The 5690-nt window shown below is 21.9% G+C and overlaps 1 protein-coding gene across 5 annotated transcripts in view; it reads right to left on the bottom strand.

The window, feature by feature from the left end:
- LOC117173489 (facilitated trehalose transporter Tret1-like) overlaps positions 1-5690 on the bottom strand; it is a 35122-nt gene that overhangs the window by 16873 nt on the left and 12559 nt on the right. For 3 of the 5 annotated variants that reach the window (XM_033362101.1, XM_033362099.1, XM_033362104.1), the window contains exons 1-2: positions 5136-5290; positions 4922-5033 (exon numbers count right to left, since the gene is read on the bottom strand). The exons of the other annotated variants lie outside the window; for them this stretch is intronic. The gene's annotated coding sequence lies outside the window, so the exon portion shown is untranslated. Of the gene's footprint in view, positions 1-4921; positions 5034-5135; positions 5291-5690 lie in introns of those variants that run through there. 5 annotated transcript variants of the gene reach the window in all.

The raw sequence follows: 5690 nt of genomic DNA, 5'->3' as shown, positions 1-5690 counted from the left end.
AATATAAGTAGTAGTTAAGTTAGACTAAGGATGGAATTGTAAATATATGTACAGGGAGCGGTGGCCCTCAAACCTGTAAAAGGGAGAGATTAAATACATACAAATTAAATTTTTAAAAAGCAATTAAATATTACATTTTTGTAGAAAATGTATCTTTTTCATTGGAAGTTCAAATATTTAATTGAAAATTTATCCATTTTGTTCAAAACTCATATTATTGAGTAGAAAATAAATCTTCTCGTTTGAAAATTAAATTGGTTGTTTGATAATGATTTATGTATTCTGTTTAATATTCTTAAACTTAATTTTTTGTAATAGAAATTAAACTATAGAGTTTTTAATCAAAAATTGATATTTTTTAATATAAAAATCTAACCAAAAATTAATTTTTTGTAATACAAATTTAACTATTTTATCATTAGTTAAAATAGATCTTTCTTAATTTAAAATCCAAATATTTTTTTGCAAATTTATGTAAATTATTGAATATTAATCTTTCTAGTAGAAAATGAACTTTCTTCATTTAAAATTAAATTATTTGATTAAAAATTTTTTTGTTGAAAATATGATATTTTCTCAGAAAATTCAGTATTTGGATAAAAATTAATCTTTTTTAGTTTAAAAATTTTACCATTTAATGGAAAATTGATGTAATTTATTTAACAGTTGTCTTCATCTTCCTAAAGAAGATGAACTTTCAACGTAAAATTGTATATTTAAATGCTTAATTAACAACAATAATTTTTCACGAAAGAAGATGAAATTTTCATTTAAACAAAAATTTTTGTGCAAGAGAAAAAAAATTTAACTAAATTTTGGAATATTTATACTAAAAATTTGAGTTTTCTACCAAAGAATTGAATTTTCAATAAGCAAATATGAATTCACATAAAAAAATAGTTTTTAATAATCAGATTGAATTTTCTCTTAAAATAATTGAATTTTTTATTTAAAAAATACGAATTTTCAACAAAAAAGTGGAATTATCTACGAGGAAGAATTAACTTTAAGATAAAAATAGTTGTATTTTCAAACAAAGAGATAAAATGCCATCAAAAGGGATACATTTTTCACCAAAGAGTTAATCTTTCCACCAAGTCGAGGAATTTTAAAATCAAAATTAATTTCAAACCAGAAAACTAACTTTATACCAAAAAGAGAAGAATTTCTAGGAAAATTCATAAATTTTTAACCAATTAGTTTTATTTTGAAGTAAAAGAGATGAAATTTTAATTATAGAAGATGAAATTTCATAACAAAAAAAAACACGAATTTTCAACGAAAGAGTTTAATTTTAAATCTAAATAAATCTTCAATAAAAAAAGGAAAAAATTTGAATCATACTATGATCTTTTCACCGAAAAACAAAATTTTCTACAAAATATATCAACTTTCAAGAAAATAATAACGCATTTAAATTATAACTATTAAGTATCGACTAAAATTATAATAGGAGACTTGAAGCCTGACAAGAATTAAATTTCAACCAAAACTAGTTCGATTTTTAATCCTAATGATGATTTTTTTCAGAAAAGGGATGAATTTTCGAACAAAAAAAATGGATTCTCAAACAAAAATATAATAGTGGGCTTGTGGTTAAAAAAATTCTTAACTAAAAAAATTTGGGTTTTCAGCAAAAGGGAGAAAGTTTTTTTAAAATGATGAATTTTCGACTGGAATAAATGAAATTTTCAATCCAAAAAAAATCAATTTTTCATTCAAAATATAATACTAGATTTTTGATTTGAAAAAAATTCATTTGAAAAAAAAAAAAATAATTGGATGTACAACTAAAATGATAAATTTTGAACTAAATTGAAGACTCATCAACTAGAATTTTCGAATTTTCAATTAATATGATTATTTTTCAACCAAAAACAGTTATATTTTCAACCATGAAGATAAATTTTCAACTAAAATCATGAATCTTGAACTAGAATAAATAAAATTGTCAATTAAAAAAGATGAATTGTCAGCTAAAAAAACAATCCTAGACTTTTAAATTAAAAAAAAATCAGTTTGAATAAAAAATGGTTGGATTTTCAACAAAAAAGATAAATTCTCAACTAAACTAATGAATTTTCTACTAAAAAAAAAATAAAATTTGCAACCAAAAATGATTCATTCTCTACTCGAAATATAATGCTGAATTTTTAATTCAAAAAGAATTCATTTAAAACAAAAAATAGATGGATTTAGAACAAAAGAAAAACATGTTAACTATTGAAGAATCTTCAACTTGAATTGTTGAATTTTTTGATAAAAAATTATTTAAAACAATTTAGTTGGATTTTCAACCATGAAGATCAATTTTCAACTAAAATGATGAATTTTCAACTAGAAAAAATAAAATTGTCATAAAAAAAAAACTTATTTTGAAACAAAAATTCTTGAATTTTTAACCAAAGAGAAAAATTTGCAAATAATTGCAGAATGTTCAACTGAAACAGTTCAATCTTAAGTTTAAATAATTATTTTTTAACTAAAAATAGTTTAGTTTTCAGCCGAGGGGATAGTTTTTCTACTAAAATGATGAACTTTCAAATGGAATAAATAAAGTTGTTAATAAAAAAGATAAATTAACAACTAAAAATGCAATACTAGACTTTTGAATAAAAAAATTCATTTTCAACCAAAAATTGTTAGATTTTCAACCAAAGGGATAAATTTTTTAACTAAAGTGAAAAATCATCAACTGGAATAAATAACATTGTCAACAAAAAGGATACATTTTTAATTAGAAATGCAATATCAGACTTTTGAATTAAAAAAAAGCTCATTCTGAAAAAAAATTGTTGGATTTTCAACCTAAATGATAGATTTTTAACTAAAATGAAGAATCTTCAACTGAAATTGTTGAATTTTTAGTTAGAAAAATTAATTTAAAAAGAAATAGTTTAATTTTTAACCAGAGATAGATTTCAAACTAAAATGATGAATCTTCAACTGGAATAAATAAACTTAGTAACAAAAAAGATAAATTCTCAATTAAAAATGCAATGCCAGAAATTTTGAATTTTAAAAAACTCATTATGAACAAAAATTTCTGGATTTTCAACCAAATAGATAGATTTTTAACTAAAATGAAGGATCTTTAACCTAAATTTTTGAAATTTCAGTTTAAAAAAATAATTTAACAAAAACTAACTAAATTTTTAAACAAAAAGACAGATTTGCAACTAAAATGATAAATATTCAACTGGTATTGTTGAATTTTCAGTTTAAAAAAAAAATAGTTTTTAACCAAAACCAGTTCGAATGTCCAAACAAAGAAATAAATTTGGAACTAAAATTATAAGTATTCGACTGGAAATAAAAATTGTGAATAAGAAAAGATAAATTTTCAATTTAAAATACAACTTTACATTTATGAATTTAAAAAAAACTCATTTTGAACCAATAATTTTTGCATTTTCAAACAAAGAGATCAGTTTTTAACTAAAATGGTAAATCTTCAACTGAAATAAATAAATAAAAATACTAATAAAAACGATAAATTCTCAACAAAATTATAAAACTAGACTTTTAAAAAAAAAAAAGTTTTGAACTAAAAATTGTTAGATTTTCAACCAAAGAGGTAGATTTTTAACTTAAATAAAGGATCTTCAAACTAAATTGTTGAATTGTCAGTTATTAATTCAACAAAAAATAATTAAATTTTTAACCAAAGAGATAGATTTTAAACTAAAATGATGAATCTTCAACTGAAATAAATAAAATTAGTAAAAAAAGATAAATTCTCAACCAAAGAGATTAATTTTCAACTCAAATGAAGGCCCTTGAACCTAAATTGTTGAGTTTTTAGTTTAAAAAATTAATATAACAGAAAATAATTACATTTTTAACCAAAGAGATAGATTTGCAACTAAAATGATAAATCTTCAACTGGTGTTGTTAAATTTTCAGTTAAAAAATTTTTTTCAACAAAAACAGTTGGAATTATCAACCAAAGCAATACATTTTGAACTAAAATGATGAGTATTTAACTGGAAAAAATAAAATTGTTAGTGAAAAAAAATTAATTTTTAATTTAAAATACAATACTAGATTTATAAATATAAAAAAAACTCATTTTTAACCAATAATTGTTGGATTTTCAAACATAGAGATAAATTTTCAACTAAAACAATGAATTTTTAACTGGAATAAATAAAATTACCGATAAAAAAGATCAATTTTTTAACTAAAAATATAAAACTACACTTTTTAATTTAAAAAACTCATTTTATACCAAAAATTGTTGAATTTTCAGTTAATAAAATTAATTATAAACCAAAAATAGTTGGGTTTTCAAACAAATAGATAAATTTTCAACTAAAATGTTTAAATAAAATAGATTCTTCGCTAAAAATTAAAATTTACTTAGTTCATTGGTGCACCTAAAAAAGATCTACTTTATTATTATTTTTTTATAGCACGCGTAGTTTTTTTGCAATCCTTAAAATTAACATTGACAATAAAAATATTTAGTTTTTGGAGAAAGAACACAAGGTACGAAAAAAATTAATAAACCAAAGCTGTTCATCCAAAAATTATCTAAAAATTTTGTATCGATTATTTTTTGGCAAAATGCGTGTTTTTTGTGTTGATAATAAAAATTAAAATTCGAAATAAAAAAATTAAAGTTTCCGAAAAACAACAGTTTGTAATCAAATTCGAGCAAATGTTTAATTTTTGATGGTTAAAAATCCGAAAATTTCAATTTTCAAATTTAGATTTAAGTAGTTCAATTATTCTTGGAAACTCAATGAATTTTTGTCAACAAAAAAAATTAATTTTTACAAATATTTTCTGCTTATAAAATTTTATGACAAAAATGGTTTCTTGATAATGGGATCAATATATCATTTTGATCCAAATTTGTGATTAAATTCATTAATTCTCATTTAATGTGAACACAATAATGATATAAAAAACTCACCTATTATCCCAGTAGTATATTGTAAAATAAATTTTTTATTTATTTTGTAGTCGTCGACAAAAAGATATATTTTCAGAGACTTTCACATACAACTTCGCAGCATTTTCTCACCCTAAATAAAGAAATATATATGAAAGTCCATTATAAAAAATTTTATCTTGTCGAACTTGTTCACAACATGATGAATTGCGAATTGACAATATTTTACTTGTACCTCACAAAATTCAAGGCTCAGCACGTCCGAGTCATTAAAGCACATTTTCTTATATAATCACACAAAATACAGGGTATCAAAACGTTGCAAAAAGGTGACAATTATATAGCATAACAAACAAAAACTTCTCATTGTGCTATATTTTGATGCCATTGTCTTCATCAATTTGATGCTTGGGCAGTTGGTGTGAACTCATACCTCATACTTATGCAACTTAATTGCCCCACTTAAAATGATAGTCATCTTGAAAAAATTTTTCATTATTTCCTCAATTTTCTTCAAACTCGTTTTTCTTGTTTCAGATGCCAAATAAAAAACAATTTCAGTCCCAATCAATCAGCAGATGAAATTTTTTTTAATTTCACCACAAATGCAGCAATCTCAGAATAAATATTCGTTGAGGTTATGCCAATTTTCTTTACATCAGGTGAAAATAATTCCATTCTGATATTAAATTTTGCCGGAAGCAAAAAATAAAGTCTTTCTATTTATTATTCCAATGATTTGAATAGAATTTAGAATTTATTTATCAGGTCCCTTAATTCATTATGGTAT

The sequence above is a fragment of the Belonocnema kinseyi genome, chromosome 5 (assembly GCF_010883055.1).
Source record: "Belonocnema kinseyi isolate 2016_QV_RU_SX_M_011 chromosome 5, B_treatae_v1, whole genome shotgun sequence".
NCBI classification, from domain to species: Eukaryota; Metazoa; Arthropoda; class Insecta; order Hymenoptera; family Cynipidae; genus Belonocnema; species Belonocnema kinseyi.
Note: the sequence above shows the minus strand (reverse complement) of the source record. Positions and strands in the feature narration are given on the sequence as shown.